This window comes from Callospermophilus lateralis, chromosome 5 (genome assembly GCF_048772815.1).
Source record: "Callospermophilus lateralis isolate mCalLat2 chromosome 5, mCalLat2.hap1, whole genome shotgun sequence".
In the NCBI taxonomy this organism is placed as follows: domain Eukaryota; kingdom Metazoa; phylum Chordata; class Mammalia; order Rodentia; family Sciuridae; genus Callospermophilus; species Callospermophilus lateralis.
Genome location: NC_135309.1, coordinates 63,042,766 through 63,065,822, shown reverse-complemented (window position 1 = coordinate 63,065,822; position 23,057 = coordinate 63,042,766). Strand labels below are relative to the sequence as shown.

At 37.2% G+C, this 23,057-nt stretch overlaps 1 pseudogene; it reads right to left on the bottom strand.

Moving 5' to 3' along the window:
• Positions 1 to 1,138: 1,138 nt before the first annotated feature.
• LOC143400394 (uncharacterized) lies at positions 1,139 to 21,612 on the bottom strand (annotated as a pseudogene).
• Positions 21,613 to 23,057: the final 1,445 nt, after the last annotated feature.

Here is a 23,057-nt window from a genome sequence, read left to right as displayed (position 1 = left end):
TACCTACCTCCCAAATGTTTTTCTCTGAGGCCTGCTTGATTTTCAGTGGATATAGTCCAGGTTTTATGGAGGCAATAAAATAGGAGTTCTAGAGATATAGTAAAAGGTTGCAAATTTGTATGTCTTTGCAAGATAAAAAAAATGAAACATAATTAATGTCACTTTAACATGGCCTGAGTTAGGCCAGTGACATAATAAGGACAGTGAAATTCTAGAGAAGAGGATAGGAAATCCTCTGTACAATCAGAGGCAGAGAACCTGCTATGCAAATGAAGTTTAAATGCATGAATGTATGAATTAACAGTCTACAGCTGGAAAAGAGAATGATAAAGGGGACATACATTATCTAAGAATATACTGTCAGGATTTCATATATAGTTGAAGAAACAGAAACTGAGGGTTAAAATAGGCTTCTTAAATTCAGACAATCTGTAAACAATGGAACTAGGATTAAAATCTAAGAAGATATGGATTTAGACTCAGTTTTTCACAACATCAAGCTCTTGGTGAGGTAGAGTAAAATGGTGAAATGGGCAAGAAGAAGAAGTTTCATTCTGACATCCTGGATCCATTCATAGACAGGTCACCTTATAATCCTGAAATGCAAAAACATAAAAGGTCACATTTATTCAAACTAATCAACACATCTATCTTTATATATGAGGAATTTTACATCTAACTTTAGGAGTAAAGATCAAGTTCCCTCCCTCATGTACAGTCTCAGGATAGTGATACTTTAAGTCTAAGTTCTCTTCATTTCCTCTACAGGGAATGAATGCATGGCAAAAGTTATGTTAGTATAACATTAACAATACTACCACATGTCTGAATATGCAATAAAGCCTAATATGTATTATAACCAGAAACACAGAACTTCAAAATAGCCTGTATATGTAATTTGTAAGCTCATTAGGCTAATCATTTGGTTCCCAATTTTAAAGGGTTTATATGCCACAGTAAAAATGCCTATTATTTATATATTAAGACTTTCTATTTTCTTTATAAAAATTATAACAGTAGGGACATGGTATTTCTTTAAAAATTTTTGGTTTTGACTGAGATGTACTATGCAAACTCATCAAATCAACGAAATATCTATTATGGCTTGAACTGACCCTGAAGGATTTTGAGTCCATTCTTATGATTTCATTACTCTAGGAATTCTCTTGTGTGCTGTGAGTTGTGACTTCTGAATGAAGGCTTTTCTACAAATAGAATACTGGTAGGGTCTTTTCCCATGGATTCTCTGATGTAAAATGAGGTCTGACTTCTGGGAAAAGGCTTTTCCACATTCAGCACACATGGGGTTTTTCTCCAGTGTGAATTCTCTGATGTCCAATGAGATGTGATTTCTGACAGAAGGCTTTACCACATTCACTGCATTTATAGGGTTTCTCTCCAGTATGTGTTCTCTAGTGGATGATGAGCAGCTACTTCAGGGAGGTCTTCCCACATTTGATACATTCATGGGGTTTCTCCCCAATATAAATTATCTGATGTATAATGAATTCTGACTTTCTGAGGAAGGCTTCCTCACATTGAGCATAGGATTTCTCACTAGAGTGAATTCTTTTATGTATAATGAGGTGAGACTTCTCACAAAAGTCTTTCCCACATCCAATACATCATATGGCTTCTTTCCAGTATAAGCTTTATGATGTACAATAATTTGTGACTTCTGGGAAAAGGCTTTCCTGCACTGATTTCACTTAGATGGGTTTTCCCCAGTGTAAATTCTCTGATGTACAATGAGGATGATTTCTGAGAGAAGGCTTTTTCACATGCACCACAATCATATGGTTTCTCTCCAGTATGAATTCTTTAATGTATAATGACCTGTGACTTCTTAGCAAATACTTTTCCACATTCAATACATACACAGTCTTCTCCCTGTTTCACTATTCACATATTGAATACCATTTTTTTTACTGCTGAGAATCTTTCTGTACTAAGTACCCTTGCAGTGTTTCACTCCATCATACTCAAGAGCAGGGAGAAATGTAGCTGGGTGTTCTCCTTTATCCAACATACTCATTGATATTTTTTCTGATATAACTTCTATTAAAACACAGTAAATTCATATTAGGTTTCAACGTTTTTCCAAGTGAATCATTTATACAATCTTTGTCTTGAAGTATCTAGGTCTGGGAAGTCATGAAATCATATTCCAAATGCATTATATGAATGGCTTGACTTTTCAGTAATTTCTTTGTTATTAATAAGTGTTACTTACTGAGAAGTTTGTCTTGGTTTTCCCAATCTCTCTTCAGCAGGTCATCTTCTTGCCAGACTTCTAAAAGTGAGTATAATGCATGATCTCCTGTGACACTTTCTAGTGTCCCCTATGGAAGGAAACATCTGTGAAGATCCAGTTGAATGGAATCAAGTTTACTCTCTCTGTCTGAAAGAATGAAGAGAAAAAATAAAACATACAAAATTGAAGATGTGAGGCAGTACAAATGGATTGTAGGATAGACCAGGAGTACAATGATTTGGGAGACAGCAGGACTATCTCAATTCCAGTAAAACACATAACAGTTTCAAGTGAATAAATAAGGATGGATGTTATTTTCATTGGTGGTGGTATGAAGTAGTCACAGAATGATTCTCCTTAGAAAACAAGTACAAAACTGAATAAAATAATATAAAAAGCTACCAAAAGCACACAAATTGAAAAGTGTTTAATTATTAAAAACATTTCTTGAGTAAGAATAGAAGAGTTCATGGCATTATTTCTTAGGATTTTCCCATAAACAAACAAAGATATCATCAAAGACACACTATGGGGGGACAGAGATGTTAAATTTGAGTCCAAGTAATTTTCTCTAAAACAAAAACAACAATCATTATAAGAACAAGAAGAAACAGATACCACAAAATGTTATCTTAAATGCACCCCCAGATGCAAAAAAAAACATGAAAATGTGACCATATCCAGAAACAAAATCAGTCCATAGAAAAAAAATTCAGGAAGGTTTATATTGGTTTTAGCAAACAGCAACTTCAAAGAAAATATTGTGAATATACATGAAAAAAATATACAAATTTCAACCAAAGAGGCAGTAAAGAAGAAATTTTGAGAGTAATGGAATTGTTCCGTATCATTATTGTGATGGTACTTAAATGAGGCTGTGCATTTGTCAAGATTTAAAAGTTAGAAAAAATTTGGGCTGGGGTTGTGGCTCAGTGGCAGAACACCTGCCTAGAATGTGCAAGGCCCTGAGTTCGATCCTCAGCACCACATAAAAATAAATAAATAAAAACAAAGATATTGTGTCCAACTACGACTAAAATAAATATTTAAAAATATATAGCTAAAATAAAATATAGCAAAAATTTATTTTATGTTAACATAAAAATAAAAGAGCTAAGTGGAAATTTTAAAGCAGAAATAAAATTTTTGCCAGATGAATTAATATAAAGTTTCTATGTTTTTCCCAAGAAAAATTCAATATTAACTTGAATTAGGTTATAGGAAATTAAAGATCATATGGAGAACACACACATACACACACCCCACATGGGAATGAGGGGAGAGAATTACAGCCAAAATCTCCTGAGAAAAGTTAAAATGGCTTGTTAAAAATATTATTTTAACACAAAAGAAGCAGCAGAAAAAGCAGAATGGAAACAAACAGAGATTAAATAAATAGCAAAATGGCAAACATAAATCAATAATTATATTAATTGGAAATGCAATAATACTTCAAAAAAAAGAAATTTCAGGCTGCATAAAAAAGTAGAAACTAACTACATGTTGTAAAAAGAATTATTTTAAGCTCACAGACAAATGAAATAAAAAAGGATGGAAAAATATCCTTATAAATTGTAACATAAGAGAGTTGGTATAGTTATGTTAATAGCAAATAATATACATGTAAAGAAAATAAATAATATTAGAAACAAGAAGGAACATTTCAAGATTGCAAAAGAATGAATACAGAATATAGCAAAAGATATAACAATTATAAATGTACATTTACCTATTAACAAAATCTCATAACACATGAAGCTAAAACTTACAAAAATGAAAGGAAAAATACACAAATAAATATTATGAGTGTTGATTTCAATACCCTTCATTATATTTATTAACCATGCATGAAGCAAGTATAAAAAAGTAAATATCAACAATTCTGGTTTAATCAATGTCTATATACATATAGCAAATAATAACAAAATATACAGTTATTTCAAGGAGACATGTATCATTCACCAGAATAGATAATAAGGTCGGTCAACATGTAGCAAAACTTTATATGGATGGAAATCATGCAGAGTGAATTTTCCAACCATAGTAGAATTAAATTAGAAATAAGTCACAAAATAAATATCACAAATTTTCCCCAATATTGGAAATTTAAACAAAATATTTATAAATAACCATTGCATCAAAATGAGTTAAAAGAGAAATTAGAAAGTAACTTGAATTTAATAAAATCAAAACCACAAAATATCAAAATTTGTGGAATTGAGCTGAAGTAACAACCAGAGGAAAAATGAGATGCAGTTAATTCTTGTAATTTTGAAATGAGGAATTTCAGTTGCCCTATCACAGTTTACAACATCAGCTTTCCCATTACATAGTTCAAACTCCAATATTGTGATATGTAATTTATAAATAATGACATAAAGTACAAACTCATTGTTAGCTTTTCAGTCTAGATGTTACTATATAAATAAAAGATACATCAGGATTGGTGACCTGTCATTTTATTTCTTCCAAAGTCTATTGGTTATAAATAACTGCCTATCTGTTACTCATTATGGCCAAAGTCAGCAAAGTGCATAGTTATGTTTCCTCCTTTTCTTCTAGTGGTAAAAACCCATGGACATTTTACAGAAATGGATACTTAAAAGATGGAATTGGACAAGAAAGATAAAAATTTAGCCAAAACCCCACATTCACAAAATTGTATGGGATTAAAAGACAGCTGAACATGGAAATAAGACATTGCTGCCATTCAAGAGGCTTTATATATGTAGCTGGAGGAACTCAGTGAAGGTGAATTTGTCAAAGTAAATGTGGATAGTGGTTGTGATGAAAAGGATAACATATCCCAGAGAAAGTCATGCCATCAAAAATATTCACATTAAGGAACTCTTGGATATATTTTACAGTATTAAAAAGGCAAAAGATAAAATGTTGAACATGGATCCATACTTTTAAAGGTGTATGCCAAATTCTCAAGGCATAGAAATCATGCTGACTTTATAACATAACTTTTACAATGATAAGATGGCTAGCACTATTCAAACTGTCTTTCATAATTTTTTGAAAAGAAATATAACATTCAAAATGCTGCCAATATTTAAATTTCAGGATAGTAAATAAATACTAGTTTTCATTTCATTAGTTATATATTTTCATTTCCTTGAACAATGACAACCAATAGTAAGACAGTTTTTAATGTTTTCAAGCAAAAATCTTAATGATCACACAATTTTAATTTATTCCCAGTGCCTATGAAGATTATAATGTTCCAACTTTCATAGTCATTGTTATGGTTCATCATTACTATACAAAATGAGGATGACCCATATTTGAATGCTTATATTGAAAACAAAAATGGTCTAAAACTAATGATCTAAGCTTTGACTTAGTAAACTATAAATATAAAAGCCAATTAAACTACAAATAAGTATAAAATAGGAAAAATAAAGATCAAAATGAAACCCAATGAAATGAAAAAAGTGGAGAAAAATAGAGAAAAATAAAAAACTAGTTATCTGAAAAAATTAATAAAATGGCTATTTGTATCTAGTAGTGAACAGAAAAGGAGAGAAGATATTAAATAACAATATCAGTAATGAAATACAGAATGTGTCTAAGGATTTTACAAACAGAACAATAAAAAGGGAATATTATTAAACATTTTAAGCCAGTGAATTTGACAATTTGGAGAAAAATTTTAAAAGTTTCTTGAAAGTCACAAATTACCAAAACTGATGTAGTAAAAGTTGATAATCTGAATCAATCCATATCAAGGAAGGAAATTTAGTAAACAAAAACCTTCCCATAAATAAAAATCTAGATCTAGACTGTTGAATTCTATCACTAGAATAAACCATGCCACAAACCTAATAGCTTTTCTGGGTTCTGTGAGTTCTTCCTGAAAATGAACAACTTTGTAAGCCCATGATTGGTCAACCAGATCCAGTGCTATAGTTTGGATTTTACATGTCTGTTGAACGTCCATGTGGTAAAGTCTTGGTTCCCATTGGCACTACTGTGAAGTTGTGGAACCTTGAGGAGGGACCTAGTAGGAAGTCTTTAGGACATTGAGGGAATGCTCCTAAAGGGGATTGTAAAACCTTAATCTCTTTCTTTTTCTCTTGGTTCCCAGCCAGGAGGTGAGCAGTTCCATGGCATACTGTCAGGAGCTGTGCATGGGCTGTGTGTGGACGGTTGTGCATAGTGGCCTCCTCAGGATAGGTCTGATTTTGTGATCTCCTTGTAGCACCTTGTCAGTCAGGGATTGATCGTCTGATGCAGGTGAACCCCCACCCCCACCTCAAGTTCTGCCTAGGATCCCGCATAGTACCTGAGATGGATGTGACCTGCCAAGATGTCAATTAATCTACTGACCACAAGACATCACGAAGCAAGACTCTGCCCTTGAAACCTTATCCTCACCTTTGATGTACCCGTTATAAAATAAACCAAATGCAGGCTCCCTCTCTCTCTCCCTCCTTCCAGTGTGGAAGCAGGAACCCTAAGGTTGCAGAGCCATCCCACCCTTAATTCCAAAATTACTTCTGTGTCATGTGATTTTTCATTGTATTTCACAGCTAGCTCACTACACATAGGGGAACACACACTATCTTGACTCCCTTCCGTCACAATCTAGCATCTGCCCCCACTTCAACAGACCTAAAAGCAAATGAACAACAAAGGAAAAAAATAAGCATGGTTTTGTTGAAATTATAGATTCTTGTGCTTCAGAGTACACTATTAAAGTAAAAAGACAATGCAGAGAATGGAAGAAAGTACTTATAAATCATACATGTCATAAGGGACACATATTTTGAATATATAAAGAATTTTTATACAACTCAACAATAAAAAGACAAATAGCCCAATTAAAAACTGAAGAATCTGAATATATAGTTATCTAAATAAGGAATAGAAATGGCTATCAAGCACATGAAAAGATGCTCAGCATCAGTGGTCATCAGGGAAACGAAAATCAAAACCATAATGTGATATCACTTCAGACCCACTACTAGAATAAAAAAGTCAAGTCCTAACAAGCCCAGGCAAGGGGATGGGAAAACTGGTATTCTCATATACTACTGCACTGGAAATCTGATGTGAAATGAAAAATGGACCATCCACTGTGGAAAACACCCGGCAATTCCTCAAACAATTAGATATAGAATTACTGTATAACTCAGCAAATCCACTCCTAGTAACCAAAAATAAAACAAAACATGTCCACATTCATACATGAATGTTTGTAATAGTATTATTCATACTAGCTAAAGGTGAAAGAACCCCAATGTCTATCAATTGAATAATAGATAAACAAATGTGGTATATCCACACAATGAAATATTTTGGGCCAAAAAAGAAATGAATTATGATACATGCTATAAAGTAGATGAACTTTGCTAATATTTTTCTAACTGAAAGAAACAAGTCACAATAGATCATATATTATATGATTCCATTTATATGAAATGTTCAGAATCAGTAAATCTATAAAGACAGAATGTAGAACAGTGGTTGCTTAGGGGTACTCCTACCCCTAAAGTCAATAGAGAAGTGATAGCCAATGGTATCATCTCTTTGAGATGATGAAAATTTTCTAAAATTGGCTATCATGATGGTTGCACATATCTGGGAATATACTAAAAGGTAATGAATTGTTTAAATGAGTAAATTAATTGGCATGTGAATTATATCTCAAAGCTATTTAAAATATAATAAAAAGTTTAGTGTATGGCTGAAGAGACATTAACTATCTACAACCATTCTGTACATACAAACTCACACTCTACTCCTCTCCAGTAAATATCTCCTACGGAAGTCAAGCAAGCCTAGCAAATTTCTGTCAGAAAAAGATTCCTAGCTCTGAGGATTTGTACAAATCCTTCTTAGAGCTTTCCCTCCTCCTTCCTCTGCCTAACACACACTTAAGGTATACTTTAGGGCAGGTGAGGAGGGGGGATACTCCAGGGGCAGTGTACTTAGCATGCCCAAGGCCCTGGGTTGGATCCTCAGTATGGAAGTGGGGGAAGATATCTTTCAAAACAGATTTTATATCCTCTGAAAAATGCCTTCTTAAATTTTGCCCCATATTTCTATACTGTAATTTTAATTGAACATCGAAAGAAATAACTATATTTGCCATATAATTTTATACAGCCACAAATCTTGATGATGTGTCTTTAAGTACAGTCTATATTCCTGAAAAGAAATTGCTTTCTATTGTCTTTGAATTTCTCTTAGAATACGGTTATTGAATGGATCAATAAGCAAAACCTTTCTGTGAATGGCCCACTATCAAAGGATGGGTAGTTGAATGTCTACAACATGCTCAGCAAGTGAGCAGGAAAGACTAGCAGATATCAGTCTGGGTGGAGATCTAAGCCTCAGCCACCAGTTAAAAATAAAAATAAAGCAACTAAGCTTTTGCTTCCCTTTTCTCCCTTGCATCAGATTTTCACCTGGATGCCGGGTTTCTGTTCTCACGATTAAAAGGCTCAGGGGTCACTCCAGTTGAATTGGGCTGACTGGGCTGTGCAAAACAACCACACAAGAGACACAAATATCTTTTTCTTTGGGGTCACTGTGACGGCTCCTCTGACCTTAAGGGTCGAGAGAGAGAGAGAGAGAGAGAGAGAGAGAGAGAGAGCACGTGCTGACCCCCTTTTGCTGAGGAGAAGCTATTCAAATGAGGCAAGGGGTCAGGTTTCAGAGGGCTGAGTCTATCATCATGATGTCCACTGTCACCAGGTTGACTGACACCTGGGTAGGCCACACCCAAGGGCAGAGTAAGAGAAGGGGACACACACAAGGTACTTCCATGGAAGATTCTATCCTAAACAGGGCAAGGGGTAATATTACAAAGGAACAGGTGAGCATAGCTCCACCCATGGGGCTGTAGGAAGATACACCCATGCATGAGACACTGACCCTCAAACCCAAGAATGGTGAGGAAAGCTCTGCCACATTTCTGTGACTGAGCACCTCAGTACCCAGCTGGGAAGTGTGACTCAGTCACGTGTAAGTTTGGTCTCCCACACCTGGATATATCTAAATTGGCATGGCTCACTTTATGATCCATGGCTCTTCTCCTTGTTCCAATTTAGAGACAACATCTGGTTTGGAAACTGAATATTCTATTACAGAAAAAAAAAAACAGATGAATTGGGTTGGCTATACTGGAGAAAGATGAGAAAGTGCAGTTATAGGAGTCCACACTAAAGTTGTCCAGAAGCCAATTAACAAAGGAAAGGGAAAAGAGAAAACACAGTCACTGTTCATAAACCCACCAGACCCTATCAGATGATAAGGGAGAGAGACAGTGAAATGGATAACACTGTTATGTAGGGAATTCATCCTTACCCATTAGACCATGTGACTGTAGTTCTCCAGCATCACATTCCTATACAGGGTTCTCTGAGCAGGATCCAGTTGCTGCACTCCTCCTGGGTGAAATCCACAGCCATATCCTCAAACAACACTGGACCCTGTGACAGTACACTTCTGTTCAATGTGAAGAGAGCATTCTTGTCATTTTTACTGTAGAAGGCAAAACTAATGTGTCCAGTTCTACATCATGTTTTTTGAGATAAGTGAAGTAAAATACTTTAACAAAAAGAGTAAGACACAGCAGGAGAACAGAGAACAAAAGGAGACCTAATCACAAAAGAGAACTTAATAAATAATAAAGTTAACATTTCTTTCTTTTTAAAAATTTTTTAGTTGTAGATGGACACAATACCTTTATTTCATTTACTTTTATGTGGTGCTGAGGATCAAACTTGGTGCCCCACATGTGTGAGGCGAGTGCTCTACTGCTGAGCTATCACTCCAGCCTCTCAACATTTCTTTTTAAAAATTTTCAGTCCTAATTTGTTATATATGACAGTGGAATGCATTACAATTCTTATTACATATATAGAGCATAATTTTTCTTATCTCTGATTGTATACATAGTATATTCACACCAATTCATGTCTTCATACATGTACTTTGAATAATGATGTTCATCACATTCCATCATCATTTCTGACCCCATGCTCCCTCCCTTCCTCTCCCACCCCATTGCCCTATCTAGAGTTTGTCTATTCTTCCCATGCTCCCCCTCCTTACCCCACTATAAATAAGCCTCCTTATATCAGAGTAAACATTAGGCATTTGGTTTTTTGGGATTGGCTAACTTCACTTAGCATTATCTTTTCCAACTCCATCTATTTACAGGCAAATACAAAGATATTGTTTTCTTTTATCGCCAAGTAATATTCCATTTTTTGTGTGTGTGTGTGACTTTTTAAAAAAATCCATTCATCTACTGAAGGGCATATAGGTTGGTTCCACAGTTTAGCTATTGTGAATTGTGCTGCTATAAACATTGATGTGGCTGTGTCCCTGCAGTATGCTGTTCTTAAGTCCTTTGGGTATAGTCTGAGAAGAGGGATAGCTGGGTGAAATGGTGGTTCCATTCCCAGTTTTCAAAGGAATCTCCATACTGCTTTCCATATTGGTGGCACAAATTTGCAGAGTCCACAGCAATGTATGAGTGTGCCTTTTTCCCCACATCCTCACCAACATTTATTGTTGTTTGTATGCATAATAGCTGCCATTCTGACTAGAGTGAGATGAAATCTTAGAGTAGTTTTGATTTATATTCTCTAATTGATGAGATGATGTAGCAGGATATAATATCAACACCCATAAATCAAAGGCATTTCTGTATATCAGTTACAAATCCTCTGAAAGGGAAACAAGGAAAACTACCCCATTTACAATAGCCTCAAAAAAAAAAAAAAACAAAACAACAACAACAAACTTGGAAATCAACTTAATGAAAGAGGTGAAAGATCTAAACAGTGAAAACTATAGAAACCTAAAGAAAGAAATCAAAGAAGACCTTAGAAGATAAAAAGATCTATCTTGTCCTTGGATAGGCAGAACTAATATTATCAAAATGACCATACTACCAAAAGCACTATACAGATTTAATGAAATTCCAATCAAAATCCCAATGGCATTCCTCATAGAAATAGAAAAAGCAGTTATTAAATTCATTTGGAAAAATAAAAGACCCAGAATAGCTAAAACAATTCTTAGCAAGAAGAGTGAAGCAGGTGGCATCACTATACCGGACCTTAAACTATACTACAGAGCATTAGTAAGAAAAACAGCATGGCATTGGCCTCAAAATAGACTGGTAGACCACTGGTGCAGAATAGAGGACATAGAGACTAACCCACATAATTACAGTTATCTTATATTAGACAAAGTTGCCAAAAACATACATTGGAGAAAAGATAGCCTCTTCAGCAAATGGTGCTGGGAAAACTGGAAATCCATATGCAACAAAATGAAATTATGCACCTATCTCTCACCATGCAATAAAATCAACTCAAAGTGGATCAAGGACATAGGAATTGAACTAGAGACCCTGTGTCTGATAGAAGAAAAAGTAGGCCCTTATCTCCATCATGTTGGATTAGGCCCCAACTTCCTTAATAAGACTCCTATAGCACACAAATTAAAATCAAGAATCAATAAATGGAATAAATTCAAACTAAAATATTTCTTCTCAGCAAAAGAAACAATCAGTGAGGTGAATAGAGATCTTACATCTTGGGAACATATTTTTACCCCTCACACATCAGATGGAGCACTAATCTCTAGGGTATATAAAGAACTCAAAAATCTAAGCACCAAAAAACCAAATAACCCAATCAACAAATGGGCTAAGGACCTGAACAGAAATTTCTCAGAAGATGATATACAATCAATCAACAAATATATGTAAAGGCAACTAACAATACTGGGAACATTAGATAGAGTTATGCAATAAAAGTTGGAACTTTACATTTTAAAAACAGTAAAATTGATAATGTCCAGATAGAGAAAAAGTATCTAAAGAGAAATGATTCACACTGAATATCCCAGGAGGAAGCAAGAAATTTAAGGCTCTTACCTTATTATATCTACATTTATATAATATGTGAATGTTTTTCTGCAAGTATACATAATTTGGGTCAGGAATAAAATAGTAAAGCATCTTTATTAAAGAACAGAGAGAACTGGGGTTGGGGAATAGACTCACAGACCTAAGGTCATATCAAAAGCTATGGAGAAAATATTCCTGCTCTTCAAGCCTTTGTCAGTGAATTCTAGGTAAAGAACTGCACAGTTGAGAAAAATATTGGCTTTACAGACCTCCACCAGGCGACCAGCACGCTGGTTTCATTAAAGAAGTTCATGGCATAGAAGTTAACTAGTGAGATCAAAATAAACACACAGACTCAATTACCTTTTTCTATGACCAGGTCTGAGATGGCTCTCCCCTCGAACCACCCGATGGGGCAGCAAGGCTTACTCAGGACTAACAGGAGAGAGAGAGAGAGAGAGAGAGAGCACGCCAGGAAGTGGCCTTTTATTGGGGAACAAGAAATTTAGGGAAAAATTCCATCCAATGAAGGTCGAGGGGGGCAGCATTCCAAGGTTAGGCTCAGTGATTGGTCTCAGGGTCAATGGTCAGTCACACCCCCACACGGACAGGCTCTCGCACCTGGAGAGGGTGGGTTTAGCTCTGACACAGTTTGGCCAGAACGCCTCACACCCAATCAGGGAGGTGCCCAATCACGTGCGAGAATGGCTTCCCACATATGTTCATATATTTGTCCTCCACTAATGGTTTGATATGGCTGAAACCCACATAAAATCTGCATATTACATATCAGCTCCTTGCAAGACTTTACTTCTGTTCTCTCTACTTTTTCTTAATCCTGATTTTTAGTTTTCTGCACTTTTCCATTTAAATGTATGGGAACCAAGTACAAAATAAACAAGCAGCTAACCTGAGACTTGATCATTTTCTATTTCTCTTCCAACAAGACAGAAGTCTGAAGAATCAGAACTAGAGGAGAGAACGGAGTCTCCAGTGGCCAGAGCTGACATTCACCAGTCTAGAGACAATCTCCTCCAGAAGTCAGGTGGGTAATGGGCCATCCTGGGGGACAAGGCCATTTGAGGCTCACAGAAACATCGGGAAAGACTGTGTGAAGGGGCCATCAACTCCTTCCTTGACTATAATATGATCACATAAAACTTGGACAATTTACTGTGGGAAGCCGTTTTGCACGTGATTGGGCACCTCCCTGACTGGGTGTGAGGCGTTCCAGCCAAGCTGTGTCAGAACTAATCCCCACCCTTTTTAGGTGCAAGAGCCCATCCTTGTGGGGGTGTGACTGACCATTGACCCTGAGGCCAATCACTGACCCTGGCCTTGGAATGCTGTCCCCCTCGACCTTCACTGGAAGGAATTTTCCCCTGAATTTCTTGTTCCCCAATAAAAGCCCACTCCCTGGGGTGCTCTCTCTCTCTCTCTCTCTCCTGCTGGTCTGTGTAACCTCGCTGCCCCACCAGGTGGCTCCAGGCAGGAGCCAAAGGGGAGGGCTGTCTCAGACCTGGTCAGAGAAAAAGGTAAATTGAGTTTGTGTGTGTTTATTTTGATCTCACTAGTTAACTTCTATGCTTAGGACCTCTAGTATGAAGCTAGCGTGCTGGCCGCGCGACAGTTACATTTTTAACTGGATAAACACAGAGATATGTTTCTGATGGATTTATGAAAAACTTATTATTTCCCTTTGAATAAATGCTTTTATTCAATTTGATGTTCTGTTTTTGTAGCATTCTATCTTAAAACAAAAATCATGAACATAGAGGTAACTGGAATGGGAAAATAACCAAGTGGAAGACTGAGGAATGTATTTCCATATTCCCAGCACTGAGTTCTGTTACTGTTTGTCCCTCAAAAATTCAAAAGTTGACCTGCAATGTGATAGTACTAGGAGGTGGAGTCTTTAAAGAGTCCTCATCAGTGGGATTAATGCCCTTATAAAAAGAGACACAAGAGAGAAGAAGTATCTCTCAGGAATGGGAAGATAATATGAAAAGACAGCCATCTGCAAACCAAGAAGAGTGCCCTCACTAGATATGAGATCTGCCAGCACCTTGACCATGAACTTGCCAGCTTCCAGGACTATGAGAAACAAATGTTTGTTGTTTAAACTGTCCTGTCTATAGTATTCTCTTATGGAAGGTGTTTACCCCAACCCAGCAAATTCTCTTGGTGCATCACTATTCGTGCATTAAAATTGTTTAAATTGTTTTTATTTAGATTATTATTAAAGATTTTCAACAGTACGGATGTCTATATAGGAACTCAAAAAGTTAAACAACAAAAAAATAAATAACCCAATCAACAAATGAACCAAGGACCTGAACAGATACTTCTCAGAGGAGGATATACAATCAATCAACAAATACACAAAAAAATGCTCACCATCTCTAGCAATCAGAGAAATGCAAATTAAAACTACTCTAAGATACCATCTCACTCCAGTAAGAATGGCAGCCATTATGAAGTCAAACAACAACAAGTGCTGGCGAGGATGTGGGGAAAAAGGTACACTCATACATTGCTGGTGGGACTGCAAATTGGTGCAGCCAATTTGGAAAGCAGTATGGAGATTCCTTGGAAAGCTGGGAATGGAACCACCACTTGACCCAGCTATTCCCCTTCTTGGACTATACCCCAAAAACCTAAAAAGAGCATACTAAAGGGACACAGCCACATCAATTGCTTATAGCAGCACAATTCACAATAGCTAGACTGTGGAAGCAACCTAGATGCCCTTCAATAGATGAATGGATAAAAAAATGTGGCATTTATACACAATGGAATATTATGCAGCTCTAAAAAATAATAATATCATGGCATTTGCAGATTATGCTAAGTGAAGTTAGCCAATCCCTAAAAAACAAATGTTGAATGTCTTCTCTGATATAAGGGGGGTGACTCAAAATGGGGTAGGAAGGAGACCCTCATCTTTATACAAAATACATATATGATGATGTGAGGGAACAAAAAAGAAATGTGTCACATTAGACTGGGTAGAGAGAGGTGATGGGAGGGGAGGGGGGAAGGGGGAATAGGAAGGGCATTAGAATAAGATAGACACTAGTATTGCTGTATGTATATACGTGGCTCTATAACCAATGTGATTCTGCAACCTGTACACTTGGAAAAATGAGAAATTATACCCCATTTGATTCAAGTGTGTGTGTGTGTACACACACACACACACACACACACACGAGTTTCTTCAAACAAAAAAAGTGTGATCTGGACAGCTGAAAAAAAAGAAGTTTTGAATAAACATTTACTAAAAACAAAAAAATTAGTGATAGGTTGGAACCACTGATAAACAGGAGTATATCACAATACAGCCAAGGTATATACTTGGTAAATTTTTCCCGGTCTAGGATGGGTCATGAAGACGGGACTGAACTCATTCAGAGTAAGTAGGGCATCCCATAATAGGGATATTGCTTCATGTGCTATGCCAGGCTGTGTCAAAATAAAATTGGTAGGAAACAATCAAATAGTCATGCTTGTGTTTGGATACCCAACCTGCATCAAGGAAACAGCATGTTCAATAAGTATTTGTTAAACAGAAGGTAGAATGAGTTCAATAAACTTAGGACAGAGAAGAACTGAAATTATTTATTTATTCTAACTTGTTATACACATGGAGTTAGCCCCTCTGGAAGGCTGCAGCCTAAATAAATCTGCTTCCCTCTAATTCCTCAGGTGTCCATCTTCATCTGTCCTATATCATGTCAACACCTTTTAATCCATAAAATCCGAAAAATCCTGCTCTCCTCTGGACTGCTACTACTTTACCTATTTAGCTATCCAATCTGGTCATTTCTCCCTTTAGAAAAGATTTATTAAAATGTAACTTCCCAGTCATTGAATTACATTTCCTGACTGCATCCAATCCAGAGCAAGGCCCACTTCCTTGATTCCTGCCTCAAATCACCGGTCACAAACCCAAGTTCTACAGAAGTTCTGAGCCCCTTGTTAATACTATTCTCCGTGGTTCCTCACTTCAGGAACATTAAATCTAACTTATTCAACTACAAGGCCTTCCCGGTGGTTTTTGGCTAGAGGAAATGGACAAGCTTATTCCTTTATATTTATTTGGTTTTATGCTTGCAGAACATTTTCTTCTATAAGAACACAAGTGAGGACCAGGAGATGGTCTGAAAAAAACTTCTGAAAAGGGTCTTCAACTTAAGGGTGGTCTGGGCCCCGCAGAAATTGTGAAGTGAAGCCTTTCCCAGGAAACTGGGACCGAATGTTGTAAGCCCCTGTCCCCATTAATAATTCCTACAAATCAACGGATCACCAAATCCAGAAATCGCGAACCCCACAGGGCACATCCATTCCCCATTCCCATCATAGCACTAGCCACACAGGTCCACAAATCAGTAGCCACTGAGACTCCACCCCTGACCCGCAGATTATAATACTCTCTTTATTAAGGAAAGCTGCAAGTCCCCAGTTCCATCCCAGAGACTTCCAGTCTCTGACCTCATGGTTCTCCAATCTCTGACCTTCACGAATTCCTACCCCAATCCCAAACTGCCCAATGACTCAACCCATAAATTCTTCTTCTAACCCCCAGCTGGATTATCAGACCCCGAAACGCCCATCAAGGCTTAACCAGGACGCCTGTCACAAACGTAGTACTCTTCGGCTTCCTGTCCGTGAGCACCACTCGGGCTCCCGAGCCTGCGCGGTTGCTTAACCTGCGGGATTGTTCAGGAGACAATATGGCTGCTCCCAGGTTCTGGTTCGCAAGGGATGCGCCATCTTGAAAGTCAGGTAGGTTCCGTACAAGCGAGGGATTTGCCCAATTCCTCACCTGGGAGTGAACTGTACCATCATGGCAGCGAAGGCAGGGGAGCCTGATAAAAGGATGCCCACGATAGGAACCAATCACCTGTGCACTTTTGAAGAGAGCTTTTTATTTGCGGGGTGGGGCGGGGAGAAGTGGGAGGTGAGCGTGGAGAAGGGTCTATAGTGATATTGTCTTTATTGGGAGAATGCACGTGGTTTAAAGAGGAAGAATTGGCAATGTTACGATATTTTAGCGCTTCCACACAAACGTATTTGTAAATGGTACAGCCCTACAGGAGGCAATTCCTCCGTGGGAGCCGCCAAGTGACGGAGAGAGGGAATGGCATAATAATGAAATTTAATGATGTTTTAATTAAAAGAAATACTCCAAGGCGCGGCGGCGGGCGCGGGGGGGGGGGGTGGTGGTGGTGGTGTTTGAAACACAGTAATAAGTTGCAAGGAGGACTGAGAAAACGGAGGAAAATTGAAAGGGAAGAGGAGACTGAGGCCCAAAGTTAACAGAAAGTGAGGGACTGAGAGACTGGGGACAAGAAGACTGAAGACAAAGGCACTGGGAATGGGAGACTAAGGAACCACGTATCACCCATTGGACCGAGGCCTGGGAACAGTGAGGGAGAGGGGAGATCAAGGGGCAGGATGGGGGGGAGGACCCAGGCGGAATGGAAGGGTGAAACTGCTGTAGGGTGGCCAACAATCCCGGTTGGCCTGAAACTGTCCCAGCGTTTATGATGAAAATCCTGCATCCCAGGAAATACCTTCCCGAGACTTCGAAAGTCCGAGTTTTCAGGGATGTGGAGAAAAGCTGGAGGGAAAGTACAAAACCCATAACGTGGACCTAAAGTAGGGCTGAAGCACGATTTTACTGTCAAGTGGATTAGGCATCAGACAGGAGGATTAGGATAGGTTTTGTGCCTTTCCTAGTCACTATTACATCTCTCCTACACTTGATGTTGGCGGTCACAACATGTTGGGGTTTATGATAATAGTTGTGTTACTCCAGAGTATTGCGATTTATGTAACAAGTGCCTTGCAACAATAAACATAAACAATCAGGTTTTGTTTATGGATTGACTGTTGTGCTTTGTAATCATTATAGTGTTAATTTAGTTTTTTCACATTAAGAATATTCTGTCTGTGTTTCTTAGATTTCAGATAATAAAAATGTGTACCATTTTAATACTGTTAAAACCTTATACAAATTAAACAGAATTTAGTTAATGAGAAAAGAAAAATTCACGAACTGGATGACACAGAGGGAAAAAGCCAGTCATAGAGCTCTGCTCTATAACCTGCAGGGAATATTTATAGCCCCCTAAAAGAAGGGCTGTTCAGAAGTCAGGACCATGGTTACAGTTGTGTTGGCCTTATTGGGACATGGTTTGGAATTTTTGCAGCCAGTGATTGGTATGAAGCTCAGATGCCATGATTGACTAAGAGTTGGTTACTTTATACCAAAACATCAAGTTATTTTGCAGTTTGTTTGCATATGAGTTAGGTTATTACTTTCCTGTCTGGAGCATTAACAGATGGGATTTAAGAGGTCATTAGGTTATGAAAGCTGGGCCTTCATGAACATGTTAATGCATTTTTGTCGTGGTGTGTCAGTTATTGTGCAGTAGGCTCCTGATAAAAGGATGAGTTCAGTTCCTTTTATCTCTGTTCATGTGTTCTCTTTCCCTTCTGCCTTCCATCATGCACAAAAATGGTGTGGCCAGATGCTGATATCATGCTCTTAGACTTTCCAGCCTTCAAAATTGTAATTTAAATAAACTTCTGTTGCACACAGACCACCCAGTTAGAGCAACACAAAACTGAATAAGACAACCATATGTGAATGGGTTTATTGCTGGTCTATATTCTGTTCCATTTTTTATGTGTTTTTTTAATGCCAATACCATACTGTTTTTATTATTGTAGTTCTTTAGTATATTTAGAAATCAAGTAACTTGATGCCCTCAACTTTGTTCTTAAGTTTATGTTTGCTATACAGAGTCCTCTGTGGTTACATATAGGTTTTAGTGTTAATCGGAGTATTAGTCATTGGAGTTGATATGGATTTCATTCAATGTGAAAATCACTTTGTGTAGCATGGGCATTCTAACAAAAGTTCTTCCATTTGGTGAACATGGAATTTCTTTTTATTTATTGTGCCTTCAATTTCTTTCACCGGTGTTCTATAGTTTTTCTTTGTGAGTCTTTCATCTCCTGGTTAAACTTATTCTTAATACCTCAGTTCTTTGTAGCCATTATAAATGGTGGTTACACCATTTTGCAATAGATAAACTTTGGAACCAACCTAGATGCCCTTCAATAGATGAATGGATAAAAAAATATTACTTAGCCTTAAAGAATGAAATTATGGCATTTACAGGTAAATCGATAGAGCTGGAGAATATCATGCTAAGTGAAGTAAGCCAAACCCAAAAAAACAAAGACCAAATGTTTTCTCTGATAAGTGGATGCTGATCCATGATGGGGGTGGGAGGGAAGAATGGAGGAATTTTGGATTGAGCAGAGGGGAGAGGTATGTATGTGTGTGTGTGTGGGAACATGATAGAATGAGATGGACATTATTACCCTATGTATGGGTATGATTTAATGAATAGTGTGATTCTACATCATGTACAACCAGAGAAATGAAAATTGATGTTATTTTTGTGTAAAAAATAAAAAATAGTGGTCTTTTCTTGGTTTCTGTTTTGGATAGTTTATTAGTAATTTTTATATAATAATAAAAAACACAACTTAATTGTCTAAAACAATAATCACTTAGGATTATCCTTATCATCATTGTAATTTATGTGACTATGAGTTGGCTATGAGCCAGGTGACACCCATTTGTCTTAATTTGTGTCAGCAGCCTGCTTGGAAGTCCCTCTGTAGTCTGGCCTTGATGGAGAAGGCTCTCAGGGTCAGCTGTAGTATATGCCTCCAATCCTTCTCATGGAGGCAGTGGAATAGCCTGAGCATATTTTCATGGTGCACAAAAATGGAAGCCCAGACATAAACATACATTGGATAAAAGATAGTTTCTTTATCATATGATGCTGGGAAAACTGGAAATCCATATGTATCAAAAAGAAATTAAACCCCTCTCAAGCCTGCACAAAACTCCACTCAAGTGGATCAAGGACCTAGGCATTAGAACAGAGACCCTGTACCTACTAGAAGAAAAAGTAGGCCCAACTCTCCATCATGTTGGCTTAGGAACTGACTTCCTCAATAAGATTTCTACAGCACAAGAAGTAAAATCAAGAATCAATAAATGGGATGGTACACTAAAAATCTTCTCCACAGCAAAGAAAACAATCAAGGGTATGAATAGAGAGGCTATAGAATGGTAGAAAATCTTTACCACTGGCAATTCAGATAGAGCATCAATTTCCAGTATATACAAAGAATTCAAATAACCCAATCAACAAATGCACAAAGGAACTGAACAGGCACTTCACAGAAGAAGAAATAAGATCAGTCAACAGCCATATGAAAAATGTTCAACATCTCTAGCAATTAAATCTCTCTAAGATTTCATCTGACTCTAGTCAGAATGGCAGTTATCAAGAATGCAAGTAACAGTAAATGTTGGCAAGTATGGTACACTCATATGTTGTTGGTGGTACTCCAAATTGGTGCAACCACTCTGGAAAACAGTATGGAGTTCCTCAGAAGATTTGGAATGGAACCACTATTTGACCCAGGATTCTCACTCTTTGGCATACACTCAAAGGACTTAAAATCAGCATACTATGGTGATGTGGCCACATCAATGTTTATAGTAGCTCAATTCACAATAGCTAAGTTATGGAACCAAAGATGAATGGATAAAGAGAATGTGGTATATATACCAAATGGAATGTTATTCAGGCATAATTAAAAATAAAGTTATGACATTTGCTGGTAAATGGATGAAATTGGAGAATATTATGCTAAGTGAAATAAGCCAGTCCCCCAAAACTGTAGGTCAAATGTCCTGTTTGATATGTGGCTGCTAATACACAACAAGGGTTGGATGAAGGAAGAAGTTTATTGCATTAGACAAAGGGGAATGAAGGAAAGGGGATGTAAACAGAAAAGACAATAGAACAAATCAGACATAACTTTCCTATGTTCATATATGAATACATAACCAGTTTAACTCCACATCATGTGCAACCACAAGAATGGGAAATTATAATACATGTAGGTATACTATGTCAAAGTACACTCTACTGTCATGTATATCTAAAAAGAACAAATAAAAAATGGATAAAAATAAAAGGAAAACAAAATGGAAGCCCACAAATCTTATGGAGCCCTAGAACTGGCAACCCTTTAATTTCAGTCTCTGAACAATGCAATAAATATGGCTGATTGTCAGGAGCTGCCACATAGGAACTGAGCACCCCTAGCTTTGAGTGATGAAAATATGGAGACTGGCTTTCCTGACTAGGAAGCAGGTGTGTGGAGACAGGTGCATGGAGTACTACATACATGGCATACATTAAGGGCGTCAGAGTGACAGGCCACTCCCCTCATGCTAGGCATGTGAGGGGCAGGGCACTTACCCCATAGGCACAGCCTTGGGCGTCAGGCCATGTGCTGCAATCCCTGCTCTTGCTCCATGGCCCACTCCTCGACTGGTTGTTGTGAGGATGGTTAGCAAAAATTGCATTGGTGGCTGCCTGTAATATGCTTAGCTACTGCCTGAATATATATACATGGTAACTGCGCAATAAAATCAGGCTTGCTTCCTACTTTGTCTCCCAGTGGTCTTGATTAGTGACTCTGAGGCCACACTCTCCTCTACCATGTTCCTTAGACCTCCTCACTGGATGAGATAGAGCCCACACACAGGTAGATCCCCATCTCCACTCAGCAGAGGAGTAAAGCTTTGGAAGTGCGTGTTACCCAATGGGGGTGGGCTGCACCTTGTAACATTACCCCTCTGCCTTATATGGATGAAATATTGTTTCAAAGATTCTTCCTCCCCATTAAAACCAGGGTGCCAGGCATGCTCTTTCTCTTTCCAAAGAACCCCTAAGGTCACAGAACCGTCCTAGATTTTGAAAAGGTAATTCTGTGTACTTCCGTGTTTTCTTCGCCATTTTCTTAAGTTATTGAAGTAGTCAAATTTTGTGAACCCAGCATAGCTTACCAGCTCACATAGATGGCAGTAACTGATCTCAGAGTCAGAGTTGAAATTTGCTATAAGTTGACATGGAAAAGAAACTGGGGTAGGTAGAAAAATGTATAAAATGAGCATATTGCATTTACCATCACACAAAGTAAAAAGGTCTCAAGATTCATTAATATTCTTTAGAAGGCAATTTTAAAAGGCCATCACTGACTAAAGATGGGATAATTTTAGCATACAAGTTAATAACTGCAATGAATTGAAATCCACAGAATTTTTAAATACATGAATGTATAAATTCACCAGAAAAAGAACCAATTAATTATCACTGCAGGATGCCAGGAAGTTTGTTCATTATTTTAAAAATAAGGAAAAAAAAAGCATTACCCTATTTTTTCTATATGAACAACACTATAGAAAACAAAAGAATAGCAAAGGACAAACTCCTTTTTATAAGAATAATGAGTGATTAAGTTAGAATGTTACTATTTTGGAAGCACTAATGAACAGATGCATCTAGTCATTTATTATAAATAGCTTTCAGCACAATAAAGAGAGAGTGTGTCTTCTGCTGTAAAAACTTAACATACAACTTCATCTTTCCCAAGTTATCAAACCTGTGTTTGTTCAAACCTTAACATACAATTAATAATTTACATAAAGTTTAGGAGCAAAGGAAAACATAAAACATCTGGAATACAGTAACTGACAAATTCTAAACCATGGGAAATTATTGGAAAATTAGTCTGGTGTCTTCAGTAATTTCAAAAAGTAGAAAACAATGACAGAGAGTCCATGGGTTAAAAGAAACTTAAAAGATATACCCAGTGTTCACATGGTGTTTCTTATTGAATCATTGTACAAAGAAACAAGGTGAAACCAGCATTTTTGAGAGAACTGAAAAAATTGAACATTACCAGATATTATTTACTATTAAGAAATCATTGATAATTTTAAGATATTTTTATGTTAGTCTTCATTAT